Source organism: Callorhinus ursinus, unplaced genomic scaffold (genome assembly GCF_003265705.2).
Source record: "Callorhinus ursinus isolate GAN/ISIS: 27379988/994484 unplaced genomic scaffold, GSC_fseal_2.0 scaffold14, whole genome shotgun sequence".
Lineage (NCBI taxonomy): Eukaryota > Metazoa > Chordata > Mammalia > Carnivora > Otariidae > Callorhinus > Callorhinus ursinus.
Genome location: NW_027397076.1, coordinates 17,507,253 through 17,526,290, shown reverse-complemented (window position 1 = coordinate 17,526,290; position 19,038 = coordinate 17,507,253).

Here is a 19,038-nt window from a genome sequence, read left to right as displayed (position 1 = left end):
CCTAATTGTAAAATACTACCTAACTCCAGTGTTATTCAAAGGATCAGACAAAACAAAACATGTCAAGTGTTTTTGCACAGAAGTTTTTATTACAGTATAAGAGCTTGGTAGATGGCAATGCATTATTATTACACAAGAAGAGTGAGTGTGGCGATGAGATAATTTGGGGCAAGGCCGGAGGCGGGTGGTGAAGGGTCAGAGGGTAAGGGGGCAGGTTGATTAATGTCTGTATATTTAGGGGGATTGAATTCATCAAATAATTTCTACACTCCCCATTTCACTATGCATTTTTGGTCACAGCCTCTGTGATTTTTGTTTTGTTCATGATCTAAGGTTTATTCTCAAAAGACTCTCTATGGTGAGGGAGGTATAAATATAGGTATAGTGACTGATTGGACAGTCAAAAATTGCTTGCAGTCTTATGCACTCAAACAAGAGAACTATGGAATTCAACTTGGAATGTGATGTACTGTATTATTAGTAAATTTAAGTGTTAAGTGTATATACGAGGAATGAATTATAATGATCACTTTTTAGAATGAAGGAAACTTTGGGTTCTAGAAGAATATTCCCCAAATGGATACACAAGATGAAATGCTGTTATCTCCTTGTTACTGCATCCCTTTAGCAATATCACCTTGCTTTTCGGTACACAAGATAAAATTGACTTCTGAAGATTTCTAAATTCCCCTACTTTATAGATCAGAGGCACCCAAAGATGAGCAGTATTGAGAGCTGATTTCATTAAACATAGGGAACCAACTAAACAGAAACTTGAAATCCTGCAACCTCAGGACTGCCCACAATTCTCCTTCCCTGTGTCTGTATTACCATGGCAGTCACCTGAAATTCAGAAATTAAATTAAGATGGAACACTCCAGTCTAAACTGAGTAATAATATATGCAATTGAAATTATGAAATGATTTCCAAGATGATAACACTTTACCCTCAAAGTGTTACATATGTATTGAAGCAAAACCTTGACTTTAGAACTATCAAGTTTGGGACAAAGAAAGAAATGCCATGGCTTGAGTCCACAATGCAAAGATCAAAGACACATGAAGTGGATGCTTGCAACACTGTTTTTCATTGAAATCGTCATGCAAAGATTAACCTGATAGTGATTTTCTAAAAGTAAAATTATATTCAAATGTATTATATTAGTAATAGCGTTAATTGATGGCTCACTCAAGTATTCAGAGACTCGCTGTGTCATGTGATAGAATTTTGCAAGTGACTATTATTTTTAAGGTTTTAGCAAGCTTTTTTTTTAAAGTTGAATTCCAGTGAAAACGTTCTTTTCTAAGCTATTTATTACCTTTTTTATTTTTACTTTTTAATTTTTTAAAGATTTTATTTATCTATTTATCAGAGAGAGAGAGCATGGCAGGGGGAGCAGAGGGAGAAATAGGCTCCCTGGTGAGCAACGAGCCTGATGTGGGACTCAATCCCAGGACCCTGGGATCCTGACCCAAGCCAAAGGCAGATGCTTAAGGGACTGAGCCACCCAGGTGTCCCCTATTACCTCTTTTTAAACTATAATTTACATTCCTCCAATCTTTTAGTAAATAATGATTTTTTTTTTGCACAGGTGCCATGAAAGACAATGTCAGAACAAGATAAGCACAGACCATACCATGTATACATAGAAATTTTGTTACATTTGTTTTGTTATCTGCACATGAGCAAACAAAAATTGGGAAGATGAAAATATTTATAGAAAGTTGTGTTAAAATATTTCTCCAATTTTTTATTATAATTGTTTCAGAGTTTTCTTCCTCAAATGTTCCTGAATCCAAAAAAAAAAAAAAAAAGTCAAAGAAAGATAGCATCATGGCTTACTGAGGGATTGGGACAAAAAGAGAGAATAGGAACAGGCTCAGAAGGAACTCTCAGAGAGGTAGAAGAGACACAGATAAAATAGGGTAAAAGGAGACCCATGGAAGGCACAGCAAGAGTAATTATTACGTGGCAGGCACTGTTCTAAACTTTTAATCATCACAGCAGCCTTGTGAAAGAGGTACAATAGTTATCAGCACCGTACAGGCCAGAGAGACTAAGGTACAGGGAGACTATCATGTCTCCCGTCTCACAGTGAATCAGTGGTGCAGTTGGGATTTGAGACAGAGTTTGTGTATCCCTGCACGTAATTACCAGCCAGACAGGGGATGAGGGAGTTTGAGAAAAGGGAGTCAGTTCTTGTAGGTTACATCAAGGAGGGAAGCGCGCTGGTTTTAGCGATAAGGAAGTCATTAATAACTTTTGTCAGAACGCTTTCAGTGGGAAGCAGGCTTTGGTGTTGCCCCCTGAGATCTTCCCCAGCAACCTTTGTGATTTTGGACTCCCGCACTCCTTTTACCCAGGTAGGGGTTTTCCCCAGAATAGGACTCTGAGACCATATTTGGCATGCAAGATGTTTATCAAGGGTCCACAGTGCGAGGAAGAGAGAAGGAGCCCCACAGGGAGAAAAAAGGAAGTCAAACTTCCATGCAGCCCTGAAACAGTTCCAGCCAATCCAACAGAGAGACCTGGAGGGCTTTACTGAACATTAAAATTGTTTTACGGCGCCTGGGGGGACCAGTCCGTTAAGCCTCTGCCTTCAGCTCCGGTCATGATCCTGGAGTCCCAGGTCCGGTTCTACTTCTCCCTCTCTTTTTGTCCCTCCCCACCTCTCGTGTTCTCTCTCAAGCTCTCTCAAATAAACAAATGAAGTCTTAAAAAAAAAAAAAAAAGTTGTTTCACACTGCGTTAAAATGCCTCCGCTTTATAAGCACTCTTGGCTCAGTCATCAGACGTGGCTGGTCCAGGCATGGCCTGACCACGGATGGGGGTGGGCTGAGAGGCTCACCACTGACACAATAACCCTTTGCTAACCAAGCTATCTGCAGAAGTCCTTGGAAGGGACTGTCTACCATACCTCCCAATAGATTTTCCTTGTATTAAATCTCATATTTAGATAATTTTCAAAGTGGCTTTTTCCCACTGACTTGTACATAGACTAAGCAACTTTTGCATTATATTTTAAGTATGTCTTTGATGCTGTTGTTTTGAATAGATCGGTAACATCTTGAGGTCAAGCACCTTATCTTTTCATCTTGTTTTTTTCAAATCTAACAGAGCAGTATGACTCATTATAAAATGTGTTGACAATTGAATAGGTGGGGCATTTGAGATAAGTCTTTAAGGATGACTAAGAGTTTGCCAGTCAGAACACAGAACCAAAGGCTAAACAGCTCGTGTGCTGATTAAACTTGGAGTAATTCTGTTTTCCTTTGTGTTTTTTAAATATATAAATGAATAGTTTACATTCATCCATTGCACTGTAAAAACTTACTCAGTGCCCCAAGCAGAAGTCTTTCCAAAAACAGTTGGGGGAATAAATAAAATGTACTTATTTATTTTCAGATAATTTATTTAAATGCAAATGTTTCAGTATGTAAACCATTTTCAGGGAATTTTTTTTAAGTTTAAATCGCATTTGTAAATTTCACAAGTTAAAATTCAACATAAGATGGGAGAACAAAGACAACAATTTCAAAGATGCTTTTCTGAAAATATAAGGCCATTTTCTACTTATGTTATACATTATTTTGTCTAATTTTTTTTACTCTATACTACATATGGTTTCAGTTCCTCTCTTATAAATGGATAATAATTTATAGATTTTTATGAGAATTGAATTAAATAGCATTTAAACTACTTAAGTACCCTAGGTATAACAGATCCTAAAAGGTGCCTTATTTTTTTGTACCTTAATTATCTCTTTATTTAGGGAAAGGGCTGCCTCTCATCTCCTTATTTCCGGCACCTAGCACTGTGTTTGATCCAGAGTATGTGCAAGATAAGTTTTCTCAATCAATAGAAAATTAATGAAAATGGGATCAAAATCATGATAAGAATTTTAAACAATCAGAAATCAAAGGGAAAAACTAGTTTGCAAGTAAATATAAAGCATTTAAGACTATTACACTGCTCTTTCTTCAAACACTAGTTCACAAACGATGTTTCTCTGCCACTCAAACAGATTTTCCTTTACAAATTTGGAACGATGCCTTAGGAAGGGAATTTGAGATTATCTACCTCTCCTTTTCAGATGCCAACATCAAGGCTGCACAATGAATTTGTGGTGGTCTGAGGATTGGAAAGTCACTTTCCAAGCATATTCAGTAGACTCTCTTCATCCAAGCCCCTCACTGGACGCCAGAAACCATGGATAGTACCAAACCCTAAATATACTACGCTTTGTCCTAAACATACATCCTTATGATAAAGTTTTATTTATAAACTAGGCACAGAGATTAACAATAATAATGAATAATAAACTAATAGTACAATAGAGCAATTATAACAATATTCTGTAATAACAGTTAAGTGAATGTGGTCTCTGTAAAAATACCTTTCTTGTGATGATGTGAAATGATAAAATGCCTGCATGAGGAGATTAAATGAGGTGAATGATGTAACCATCATTAACCTAGCATTAGGCTGTTACTGACCTTCTGATGCTGCATCAGGAGGATCATCTGCTTCAGGACCCCACTGACCCAGGTAACTCAAAGAGCAGAAAGTGAAACCGTGGATAAAATGTGGGCGGGGAGGGACTACTGTAATTCACAATCACTGTTTCTCAGTCAAAAATACTGATTGAAAGGCTACTAAAGTTTCTGTCATCTACTCTTCTAGACTTGTAAAAGACCAAAGTATAAAATAGGTTTCTTTGCATGGGTAAATTATCTACATGTTTTTAATCCAGCAGATATTTATTTATTGTTAAAGTTATTTGTGTATATAATAAACCCTTGAAAACAGTAAAACTACTTGCATAATAGAGCCATTGATGTAATACAATATAGTTAGATCCTAAACTGTTTATTTAGTAGTTTATTCAATTAATTGCCTAAAATACTGATTCTTCTTGTCATCTGAAGCATGCCCATCCTTCACTGCCAAGGGAAAATTTTGCTTGATACAAGGTACCTAGGGTACTGAAAATTGGGATTCCAGTTCTGGCTTCATGTCTAACTAAGCAACATTACAAGCTTGGAGTCTCTTTGTACGTAAAGGATTTACATAGATCATTTCTAAGTTCCTCCCCTGCTTTAAAAGTTGTAAGGTACTACAGAGCACTTTGCCTTACTCTACCCTTTCCTTTCTGATTTCCAATGGTGCTTCCTAGCTGCTACCAAATAATATGGTGCTTGGAAAATAATGTATATAGCTTTATGTGACTTTCACTTTGTTTATAATTTGTATGTGTATTTCCTAAAAAATTTCAAATTCTTCAGGGAAAGACAGTACTAAACTCCTTTACTCTCTCTCTCTCACTTATGACTCGTATTACTAAGAACACACTTGATACTTGTTAGTTCATCTAATAAAGCCAATGTTCAAAAACTTAAGCTTGGGAAACAACTGGACGACTATCAGTGTTACTGTATAAAAGGGAGCTATTGCTCTACCAAGGAACTGATATTTGAGAGGTGTAGAGAATTGTCAAAACTTTCCATTTGGCAGACTTTACCGGAGGGACTGCCTACATATACCAATCGCACTTCTCGGCCCCTTCTCTCTTTAAGAACTACATTTACCCACACCCACCCTCAAGGAAATGAATAAATGGAGTTTGGACTACCAACACCAACCTCTGCCAGAAGAAGAACAAAGAAAGCAGTTGCAGAAAACGGCAATTTGATGACGAAGGCTGTGTGAGGGTTCTCTTTTTAGGTCCCTTCTCCTTTCCCTACTAATTAATCTGAAACACATCTCCTCATTCTGAATACATCTTTCTCTTCCCTCTCTTCTCCCACTCTCACATAAGGCTCGAGAAATGATTTTTAATGTGTAGAATGAGTGGCACTTCAGAGTTTATGGTCTTATTTGATCTTCCTCAGAGCCATGTGAAGTACAGAATTTAGCATCTGAATGGTGCAGAGTGAAGAAACTCTGAGGTCAGAATCTCTCCAAGGTGGTATACAAAACCAGAAGCCAAAAAATAGTAGTACATCCTCCTTCCCCACTTGTTGTGCCCTTTCTTTTTTAATTTTTTTTGTCCTTAAATCTCCTTCCCATTATACTGCGGTGGTTTAAATATAAGATAATAAATGGGACATTAAACATTCTGAAGATAAAAACTGAGACATAGAGCAGTCTTTAAAATAAAATGATGTTCTCCATCTTGGTAATGAAATGAATATACCTAATATATACTGTAATGTGAACAGTACCTTAATAAAGGATATTTGTGAATTCCATTATTACAAGCATTTCTAGGATTGCTAAAATTCAGAGGGAAGGAGCTTATTTTTGAAATGTTGGGCCAATGTTCTCTCTTGCCTCCATTTGGTAGGTTTTCATGGGGATTATTCCAGAACTGGTACAAGAGGATGGTGAACTCTCATCTCTTCCATATTCCTGGCTTTGGCTTCCCGGAGTATCAGATTTTCTTTTTAAACACTCTGCAATTAATCAAGTATAGCCAATTTAATTTTAAAGAGTATATGCCAAATATTTCCCATGACTTGCGATGTTCTCCTTATACCCAGTTGAACTGTGATCTGTGAACTGATTAACTTTGCCCTTTTCCTCTTCTTGTAAAAGCCTGCAGGTAGGTACTGATCCATTCCAATTAATATCTAATGATGATAAACTAAAGACAAAACTCCAGCTAACAGCTTCCGTCTGTGGTTATGCATAAAATATCTGCTTCTGGCAAGTGACACTTTATGCAAATTTTAAAATTTCAATGCTGCAGGAATTACATAATGAATTCATATATGCCAAAAATAGAGATTCCCCCACTTTTCATCACCTTCCCTTTCGTTAATGCTCAGGAACCCTATAAATACAGTTAGAAATACATTTTAATCTTTATATATTTTTCTTAATATACTGGTCTTAAATTTTTCTCTTGTAATGGCTGCCAGTACCAATGAATACATTATATTTTGGTCCCCACATCTTAAAAAAATGTAAAATTCGCTCAATTTAGTATTAATCAAAGAAATTGACATTACTTTTGGTATCACTGTAACATTCTTAAGGCTAGTGCCCATGTTGAATTATTACTATGTTCCCCTAGTACCTTATATTTAGATTATACTTGTTTTCTTGAGGCCTCTGTATTTGCTGCCAACAAAACTGTCCAACCATATGATTTACTGTACTCAGGCTTAAAAATGGATGTAAGTAATATATTCCATGTGCCACTATACAGGTTTTTAACTTCTGTTATTTCAGAAAGGAAATTGTCTAATCCCATCCCCCCCACCCTTTCTCTTTCTCTCTCCCTCCCTCTCCAGGAAGCGTCTCCTTGGTTTTAAGTTGTTCCAGCTTTAGTGACCATATATTTATGTATTAGCCTAGTGTTAATTTCGAGAGAGTATCATCCTTAGAGAGCACTGTCTTTACAAGTAGTCAAATTAATAAGTTAATTGACATTAAATGGACGAGTCTTAGTGGTATCCAAGGGCTCAAAAAAATGTTAGCAACCTTTCAGAGCCAACATGTTTTTTATGAATGTATTACTGTGCACTGTGTATCTGCCATCAAGAAACCGAGCATCTGTGCTTTAACAATGCAGGTCTGTTGTCTGTTAGTAAGTATGCTGTCTTACTTGCCTGGGAACTGGGTAAACTCTAGAAATTAAAGAAAGGAAAGGTGGTGAAAAGTGAAGAGATCTCTTTTTTTAGGCATATAAGAACACGTTATATAACTTCTACAGCACTTGATTCTTTTTTAAGTCAAGTGGGAGATAGGAAGGTAAGTTTCCACTCTTTTGATAGTTGTTTTGTGTTTGTTTCTTTTTGTAAATCATCTTGTGGAAAAGTATATGTGTTCCTCACATTTCAGTAACTCTTAAGAGTATACTTTAACTTGTAAACCACTCAGGTTAATTCTCCTCTCAATTGAGGGATTCAATTACAAAACATTGCCTCTAGTGAGAAAAGTAATTCTAAAGGCATATTTGCATAGGTACTGTGCTGTGTCTGTGTTGACCTTTATTTTATTCTTTTTAGATGCTCACTGAGTTTAGCTGGCTTCTATGAATCTCCAAGGTATTAGAATAATGGCAATTTTATGATCAGTAAATGTTTTGGGAGTAGAAAATGTGAGCTTTGGGAAGCATGGGAAGGCGGGGGAATTTACCCTTTGGGATAAGGCACACAATGAGGAATCACACTGGGCAATTTTTTAGTTTATGGGAACTCTGAGAGCAACAATTCTCACTCCCAGGTAGGTGTTTGGGAATAGCAATTCAGTGATTATGGAGAGGGTGACCTTGGATATGACTAATCAAGAATGAATGAATTTGTTACAGAAATTAAGTAAAAAGATATTGGTTAAAATAATATGCCAGAGAAATGGTTCAGGCAATAGATCTATTAACCCCCAGAAAGAAGAAATCAGCCAATCATTTTGATTCAGGGAGAAGTGTTATTTTATTGATGAACACAATTCCTTGTTCAATGTCTTATTAAGCTTTATAGCAGACACTTTTGGAAATACTGCCCAGTCACAGCCAACATTTCTTTACAACCTGGTTCCTTCACAGGGATCAGCCTTGGCAGCCATGTTGCTCAGTGCATGCCTTTTGCTTACAGCCTTGGTGGATTCAATCAGAGGCCACTCAGTTCCTGACTGAAAATGTGCACATGGAAGAGATTGCTGTTTTGGGGGGCTGAACCACTAAAGCCCGAGTTCAGGGAGCATAGAATAACCATCTTTTATGAGACATATGAACCAGAGAGACTAGAAAAGAACAGAGATGTGAGAACAAACATCCACATGGCACTGAAGTCCCTCATGTCAGCATTTGCCTGCTTCCTCCCTTGGGTTCCCACAGGACAGCCCTAATCTAAACCACCTCTGCCTTTTCTTCCCCTTAAGCTAGTTTATGTAGGTCACTGCTGGCTAAATCCTAAAGACTGACTCAAGTATTTCTTCTGGTAGGCAGTGAACTGCTCACTTTTTTTTATATTTCCTAATGAATTATATTTACTTCTATTAATAAGGAGAGTCTGCTGAGGTGGCTAATATCACCTAATTACATTCAAAATGAGAAATCTACTACTTGTTATTAACAAAAAGAGATGAAATGCAGGAAAAAATTATTATTGTGATTGTTGCTATGGCTATTTACCTCCCTTTTATTACTGATTGATTTCGAAGTCAAGGTTAATATAGACTACATTTAATTTTAATGCTTAGTATTAAATATTTAAAATACAAAAAATGCAAAATGATGAGCCTTTTAAGCAATTTTTAATCTTATAAAGGAAGAAAAAACTGCATATAATTAAATTCAGAAATTATTTATTCCATGTGGCTAACAGTTTGACATGTACAAGAAGTGGCTGAGAAGCTTGTTCAGAAAATGTGTGTGGGGGGTACACGATAACAATTCTGATATTGCTACATATGTTTATTTGAGTTGAACATTTAAATAAGTGGATGGTGGATGGTAGGAGCCAGGTTTCTCATTATTGGGGTGGAAATTTTCAGGTAAGCAAGGTGAAGAGACTAGAATGATACATGTGGTTACGGAATAGAGTTAGAGACAACAGTAAGAACTCATAATTGGCTTAATATATTTAGCTTAATAGTTTTAAATACATATGGTTGCATGTTAAAATACTTATAGATATGTGTATACACACAGGTTAATGTAAACATATATTTTCTTGTTCTGTCAGCTGACTGTACCTAAGAGAAATGACACCCCAGAAGCAATGAGCACACCTGGCACAGAGATATTGGTGTCTGACGCTAATCTCCAATAAAAGGAAACATGGCTGCTTCTTCACCTGGGGCAAAAAAGGTGAGCCCAGAGCATCTCATAGTGCCAGAAAGTAAGAAAGTGCTAAAAAAAAGAACAAACAATAAAACCCACTGTGATGAGAATATCAAAGGGACATAGAAGACAAGTGAAAGATCTCCCAATGACCACGCTAAGATACGTTGAGCAAACATAATAAAGGAGCATTAGATTGTAACCCAAAGTATAAAATAAATGTCCACGAGTTTACACTGATATAAATAAATGATTGAATAAAGTATTAAAACAGGAGAGAACAGACAAATCTTCCATGCATAAGAATTCCAAATAACTTATGTAGATATTCTGGCCTAATGGAGATATGTGTTTGAACTGGTGTGAGCATAGTAACTTCCTTCCAATGAATACAGTATGGGAAAGGGGGAAAAGGTAATTTTATGGTGAAGAAACCTCATAAAACTACTTCAGCCAGGTGATCAAGGTCAGCATCAACAGTCATGTCATGTTGACAGTATGTATCCTTGATATGTGATGTAAATTGAAATAACTCTCTTTCATTGTCTTTTCCTAAACCCATAACCTCAGTCTACTTATTTGAACAACATCAGATAAATTTCAAGTGTGTCATTGTCACTGCATTATATATAGTACTTTATATTGTATATAGTTTATAGTACTTTACCAGTGTTCCTCAAAATTGTAAATGTTATTGAAAGAGAAAATATGAGGAACATTCATAGCCAAGAGGAAGCTAAGGAGATGTAAAAATTATGTTTAATACAGGATTCTGGAACAGATAAAAGACTTGAGGAAAAAATCAAAGGAATCTGATAAAGTACAGACTTTAAAGTTAATATAATGTATCAGCATTGGTTCATCTGTTGTAACATACTGTTTTAATGTAAGATGTTAACAGTAGGGGAAAATATATGAGGGGTATATGATCTTCCCAATTTTTCTGTTAAAAAATAAGGTCTATTTTGAGGGAGAAAAAGAAAAGTAGATTATCGGGTCAGCCCAAAAGATTTTTATGTAAGAGGACTGAAGTGCACTACTGATTCTAATTCTTCTGGTCCATAACCACATTTGGGGGAATATTGCCTTAGTGTGTGAATTTTTTGAGGGTAGTAATTGTTTTGTTCACTGTTCACTGGAATATATTTACTAATGACAAATTACTTATCTGGCCTACCCTCCTTTCTTAACTCTACTTTCCTGGATTATCTTCACCTCCTGGATTTTTAAAAGTTGGTCTTAGCACCTTTTTTCTTTCACTTGTGGTAGATGCTGTCACTTGCTTCCCAAATCCAGCATGATAGCACCCATTCTCCAAGCTGTGAGGGATGCATGGAGAGCCCTTACGTGTTGGAAAAGACTTCATTTAATGACTGGCCAACACAGGACTACAAAGGCCTGAAACCTTTCCTTACTTTTGGACAATTTTGAAATTATGTTCTGGTTTTAGCATCCCCGTGATGTGACCTGCAGCCTTTTATATTTCATCATAGTCCAGCTTCTCACACTGTTCATTTGGACTCTTTTTCTTTCATATTTTTTGATCCTAAGAGTTCTCTCTAATAAACTGCCTATCAGCTAATTCTCACTATAAAGCCTGTTTCCTAGGAAACTCGAAGTGCAACCTCACTGCATACTTCCTCCAGGAGTGAGTTCATCCACATCAGTGGTTTCCTTTTCCCTCTGTATTGTTATTTTTAATTTCTACCTCTATACCAAATCTCCTCCAAATGCCAGACCATATATCTCACAGATGTCTCAAAATATTCACTTGGATACCTCAATGTCAGCTAAAAATAAGTACGCCAAAAATGGAAATCATAATTTCTACTCTGAAACTTTGTCCTCCTTCAGCCCTGCTTAGTGTAGCTGGATATAGTCTAAGGAAATACCTATGGTCTAGATAGTAGTATCATGTACAAGACTGTTAATATGGTCACCACAACACTGTATAGAAGGGTAAAGGCCAGTAGGTCCAATGTAAGGCATTTTCTTAAGCACTTTAAACATATTAGTTCATTTATTTCTCTTAACAACTCCATGAAGTAAGTTTCATTATAGTATTTTGAAAACTTTTTATAGAAAACTACCATACAAATAAGTATATAAATTGTCCAAGGTCCTAATGTCAAAACAGGGATTTGTACATCAATAATATGTGTCCTAAAATCCATATGCTAATTATTTTCTTATCCTGCCTCATTCACACAAGTATTGGTTTGATTTTGAATGTATTTGGTTGAGACTGATGGGTAAAAGGAATAGCTGGTCATATATGTTGTGGTTGGTAAGAACCACAATAGGCAGAAACATATTATTTAACTATACCATAATTTTTATATCCTCTTGTACTTGCTGAAGGGAATGTCACCTCCTCATGACCAGAAGAGAAGATTCCTGATCCTAGGATATAGAGTTCACCTAAACAAACTTATACTATGTTCCTTTTGGCTAGCAAGTTTGGATTAATACTACCCAAATTCAAAACCTATCTACCTATGTATCACTGAGATATATATCCTCGTGTATACCAGAGTCAAAGCCCTTATCCATCCATCCATCAGATGAGCACGCTAGAAGCCAAAACTTGAGTGTTATCATTGAAATCTCCATCTCTCACTCCTCCAATCGATTTTCAAGTCAAATTATATTATAAATGTATCTAAAGGTCACTCACTTCTCAGTATCCAAAGCATGAATCTTATCACTACCCCTATAATTTCACTCAGGACTCCCCTCACCTCCACCCTTGATGCTAGCTCATGGACCCTGCAAAGACTCCCTACCTAGTCTCCCTCTATCTACTTTTGCCTTTCCAATCAATCTTCTTTCAGTACCATAGAGTAGCGTTTTTAAAATAAAAATATGATCACATCTATTTCCTGCTTAAAACCTTTCAGTGACTTCCCCTTGCTCTTAAGAGAAAGACCAAAATGTACATTGTGCCTTACAGGGCTGCATATGCTGATTTTTCTTGCCTGTGTTTTCCTGGTCAATGCTGTTATTATTCCTCTGTCTAACTTCTTTCAGACCAATTAGCATGTACCATGCCCCTTCGCACCTCAGGACTATGTCCATGCTGCTTTTTCTCTACAGAAACTCTCAACCCCATATATGAGTTGACTCATATTTCAGATTTGCATTCAATCAACATTTTCTTGAAAGGGCTTGCAAAAACTTCCAGCATTCCTTATTATAAACTCTCATAGCACTATGCCTTCTCCTTTACAGCTAAGTTGTCCAGTGGTTGACCATTAAATTCATTTTAAATTATGGCCAACTACATATAAGAACAACTCAAGAAAACATTCTTAAATATATTTTGGACATTTTGATGTATTATATTCACAAACAACCCTTTTAAAACTTTTCTTGGATTTAATGACCTCCAGTGGTTAAAACATTTTATTTCAAACACTGCATTTGGCTAGGGGCAAAGGCAAAAGCTGGGCATCTCAACCAGTTTATGGAGATACCTCTGGATCAAAACTCTCTTCCCATAAACCCAGCCTTATTAAAAGTAAATAGTAAAGCATGTGAGATAAATAGTTCAGGCCTTAAAAATCTAAGAAAAAAGAGAAAAAAAACAACTCATTTGTTGCCAAGATTCCATTTTTCACAGAATTGTAGGACCTTTGGTTTGTGAAGCATTTCATTTGAAATCAATATACCTCCTCTAACCATGAGGACGGAGAGAGTATTTGTAAAACTGAGGGAAGGGGACAAGGAATTCAGTGCATCTGAGTATAGAAAAGTCACCTGGTCTGATATCTTAGATGAGGAGCATGATTTAAAAGTCAAAGAATCAAAAAGTTAGTGGGACAGGAGTTAAAAAAAAATTGGTGAGACTGGCCTTTAAAAAGCTTGAGTCAGGGGGCAACTGGCTGGCTCAGTTGGTAGAGCACGTGACTCTTGATCTCAGGGTCAAATCTCACACTGGGCGTGGAACCTACTTAAAAATAAATTAAAAAAAAAGTAAAATGCTTGAGTCAGGACTTTCATTCTAAAATTGGCTATACCATATCTCCTGCTGGGTGACACACAAGAACCAGGTCATGATGCTCATTCACGCGAGTAGGTTATATTTAAAGTCTCAGGCATCTCCTCTCCACCTGTCATTTTCCATGTTGCATTTGCATGGCACATCTTGAGCAAGATTTGGAGTCTTTAAAGTGTGATTGCATAGTGTTCTTCCCTACTTTCTGAATCATTTGTCCCCATTTAAGGATAAAACATTTCTCAAATCCAGGAATGAAAAAAGAAATATTTCTCATTGAACACCTAGAGTATGCCAGGACAACACTGTCACATTTAATCCTTGAGGCTTCCCCAATCCTGGTGATGAAAATTTCCACGTCCTAAGATGGGAACCAGAGAGTACAGAAGAATGAACATTTTTTCTACATTATAAAATTCTAAAGTGGAATCTGTGTCTCTTTCTAATGCCCATTTTTTCCCCATTATACTAAGTTAGTCATCTGTTGTTCTCCAGGTCTCTGTACAATCCCCTCTATCAAAATGTAAGCTTATTTTTCTTTATTTCACACAATACACAATCTAATTCATGCTTTGACAGCAGTTGGTTGCCCACAAAGAAGACATTCATTTTAAGCAGTTCCCTATCTCTTTATGATCTGCAAGGGTTAAAAGATTTCATTAGGGAAGGAATTTCAGACTTCCGATGAGCTGTGGGGGATTGGAGAGCCATGTTAGGATCAGTTGGTTGGCTTTGCAGGTAAAGCTCACTTAACCTTTCTTTAGGGTGACTGCAGCCTGAAAGGAGATTCGCCTTCCCATCAGGCTGAGCCAGTCCTCAGTGGAGATGACCTGAGAGCAGCAGAAGCAGCAGCTGCTCTAACTGCCTTTTTCAGGCCACTCCTGGCTGTTGGTTAGTCAAGGGTTCTTTCTTCACTAGCTTCTCCTAAAGGTCCTTTAGGCCCTGTGTGATGTTTCCACAGTGGCAGAGCAAATAGGAATCCCTCAGAAAAAGAATAACAATCCTCAGAATTAGGGTTCAGCTATCTACTTTTTTATCAAGCCCCAGTGGTCCAAAAAAAAAATCACACTTTGAGAAAAGCTAATGTGGAGACAGTCCTTTCTGACTATGTGCCTGCTAAGTGTCCATCCTGCAGATTTTATTGCCTCTCTACCTCTTTTTGCTAAACTTCGTTCAACTTTCCTGTCCCCTATTCTGCCAACCCAACGACATTATTTTAGTTAGTAATGTACTATATATTATTTATTTGTTATTTATTATTTGCTGATATCTTTCCTCTCTATAGACTATACTTTATTAAAATCTCTGATACAGTTCTTGACAACAATGTAGTAAATACAAGAGTAGATTTTCTTTAATAAAAGAAGTATTACTCTATTGGCAAAGCATATCCCCATGCTATTAATACTGAAAGATGTTCTAAAGTTTATATCAGCTGTCACATTAGTACGGCAAATCAATATTTTCGATCTGCAAGAAAGAGAAAGTAAGTATGTTGGTGAAAAGAATAGAAAAACTTTTTTTTTTTGGCCAGGCTTGACCTTTATCAAGATGATAGATTGAAATGACCCAAAATGTTGACAGAATGCTTTTGCTGAGCTTTTGCTGAGATGACCAGATACCATAGTCACTGGAGTCAATATAGCCCAGAAACAAAGCTGATTGTAGTTAGGCCATTTGCCTAATAAAGATGGAAGAGGGAGGCAAGTTGTTATATTTGTCTTATCTTATATGGATGAGTTTTGGCAGAATGATTGAATAAGACTTAAATTACAGTTTCTCTCTTTTGTTAGCCAGGTTCCCAAATAACATTACCATATATGGCATTTTAAGAACTACCTCTAAACAGAGTCTCTCAAAGCCTTTGGCTATAAACTTTCTGAGGAACATTATCTAATCTCATCATTTCATGAATCGTAATTATAAAATGACTCTCAAATCTCTATCTCAAGTCATTCTTTTCTGGGTTATAGTCCTGAATCCCCAACACAAATTCAGTATGCCCCACAAAAATGTCTTCTCCTTTCTCCTCAGGATAGCTCCTTCCCTGGGCTTAATTTTACTTTTGAAAATGCTATGAGCATTCTCTGAGTAATTAACACTTAAATCTGAGAGGATCCCTTAAGTTTTCCCATATTAACCACTCAAAACCAATTTTTCACCAAAGTCTTTAAATTTTTGCCTCAAAATGTTTTTCTAATTTCCAGCATCATGACCCTGGACCAAGTCTTAACTCCACTGTAAGCTTCTTTACATGTATCTCCATTTCTTCCTTATTCAGCAAATTCTGTACTCTTCCACCAGCTTAATCTTTCCAAATTGCAGCCCTCATGTTGTCCCTCAAGCTTTCAATAGATTTCCAATGTCTATAAAATTATTAACCTTGTGCCCAGTTATTGGAAGCCACTTCTTACTTTTCTAGCTCGATTCTAAAGCTCCCTGTATATACTTTTAAATTTCTATAAATAGGTGTATTTGGCTGAATGGCAACCCCCTAAAAGATATGTCTCCTTAGAATCTGTGAAAGTGATCATATTTGGAAAAGGGGTCTTTGCAGATATAATTAAGGATCTCAAGATGAGGTCATCCTGGATTACAGTGTCCCTAAATCCAACAACAAGTGTCCTTATAAGAGAGACAGGGAGAGGACATGGGAGAAAGCCATGTGAAGATGGAGGCAGAAATTGGAGTTGTCCAAGCCAGGAAACACTAGGAGCCACCAGAACCTGGAAGAAGGAAGGAAGGATTCTCCCTTAAAACCTTTGGATGGAGTGTGACCCTACTGACACCTTGATATCAGACTTATGGCCTCCAGGACTATGAAAAAATAAGTGTCTCTTGTTATAAGCCACCCCATTTGTCTAATGAGTTGCAGCAGCCCTAGGAAACTAACACAATAGGTCAACTGAGTCTTCCTAGTGGTATCTACTCTTGTGGTTTCTCTTGTTTAAGATGCTCACCATACCTCTCATACCTCTCCTCCTGTTAAAATGATAGTCAACATTTTTAAGTACATACAACAAAAGGCACACTGTTCTAAGACTTTCCATATATGAATTTCTTCAAAGCTTTCATCTGCCCTATAAAAGAGGTATCATTTTTTTTTTAAAGATTTTATTTATTTATTTGAGAGAAGGAGACACAGCGAGAGAGGGAACACAAGCAGGGGGAGTGGGAGAGGGAGAAGCAGGCTTCCCGCCGAGCAGGGAGCCCGATGCGGGGCTTGATCCCAGGACCCTGAAATCATGACCCGAGCTGAAGGCAGACGCTTAACGACTGAGCCACCCAGGTGCCCCAAGAGGTATCATTATGTCTGCAAATAAGTAGGCATACTTTCCAGATGAACTGAATTGAACAGAAAAAGTCTTACTCTAGAATCCATACTCCCAATGCTTTGAAAAACATCAAGGCCAAAGTTCAAAATATACCCCTTCTGTAAAATTTTTCCTGATCATCTAACTGGAAGAGATCTTTATGATTTCCTATAGTTATTTTGGTAAGTACCACTCATAAAACATAGCATAGACTGTTTTACATATACTTTATTTATTCACTCAGCTAGATTTTAAAATGCCTAAAAGAAGTGACTGTGTCATAGAAATATATATCTCTAATTTTCTTCTACAGAGGCTGGCATAGAGTTCCTCTAGGTTCAAAATTAATGTCATTGAGTGAGTACATGTGGTAGAAGACAAATCAAATGATCATGTGTAACACAAGTTTAAAAGGGTGAAACCATTTGTCTGAGGTTGTTTAAAAAAAAAACAAAACAAAAAGAAGCCGACCTTCGGATTTCTGACTCACGAATTCATTAGTCTCTCACCATTGGGTCTTCTCTTACTTTATCTAACAAACTTTTAGAATACAGAAATATGTTTAAAATATTTGGTTTTAGGGCGCCTGGGTGGCTCAGTTGGTTAAGCGACTGCCTTCGGCTCAGGTCATGATCCAGGAGTCCCTGGATCGAGTCCCGCATCAGGCTCCCTGCTCGGCGGAGAGTCTGCTTCTCCCTCTGACCCTCCCCCCTCTCATGTGCTCTCTCTCTCTCATTCTCTCTGTCTCAAATAAATAAATAAATAAAAAATCTTTAAAACATTTGGTTTTAGTAACCTTCATTAACAATAATTTCCAAATAGAAGACATATAAAATAATTAAATTTCATAAAACTGGGAAATTTTTCAAATCTTTAAGAAATAATTTAACAGATAAAGTGAATGTTTGTTAATATAATTGGTTATTTGGCTTTACTTTCAAATGTAAATATAAAAAAAAATAAGAAAGTCAATGCTTTGGGAACACCAAATCAAGATGCTAAATTCAGTGACTTATTTATTCTCTGCAGGGATAGAAAGAATGACTCACCTCCTTCTTCCCTTTCTAGACTCAGTCATCTTTCTTGAACAATTTGTGTGAAAGCAGAATTACCTCAAGAGACATGAGAAACCCCATCTAAAGCATACTTTATGAACCCTAGAGAAGGGTTTTCCCAGCTCTGATTTTATAATCCATAAAATTTTGAAAGATGATAATTTGTTTGTTTCAATTCTAAGACTTAATCAATGCTACATCTATGAAAAAAATATCTATTGGCCAGAACTGTGTCAAATGGTCACTTCTGTGGAGACCATAGAAGGTAGCAATTGGATCATCCAAACATCCAAAATAGTTTCTGCTACAAAACCACAGTGGAAAGTGACAGTGATAGGTTTTATGGGGAATTTTGTAATCATAACCTGAGGATACTATTTTCTTGAAAGACAGAGCTAAGATTAAATATGACTCTGCATATTTACATAAGGAATTTGAAAGCAGTTGAAGCTTCCTCAGTGCAATGATAACCTATAACTGCATTCTGTATCATTTACTTTTTCCATTTTGAAATCATTCTTTCTGGAATCATCCACATGACTGAATCCTTTTCAACCTTTAGGTCTGAATTCAAGTGTTACCTCCTTACAGTACTCTGACCATTTTAACTAAGTAACTTCCTTCCCATTCATCACTCTTACATTATTTGTTTATATATTTATTGTCTTTCTTTCTGAGTGGAATAGAAGCTCTGTGGGAATGGGCTTTGTCTTGTTCACAAACACATCCCCTGTACCTTAGAACATCTATCCTATAGTTCAGTATTCAATAAATGTTGATAGAATGCACAAATATATATATATATGTATATATCTCTGCATACCATCTCTGTCTACATCTAGATTTATCAGTCATCTATATTTAGAGAGTTTTGCTAAAAA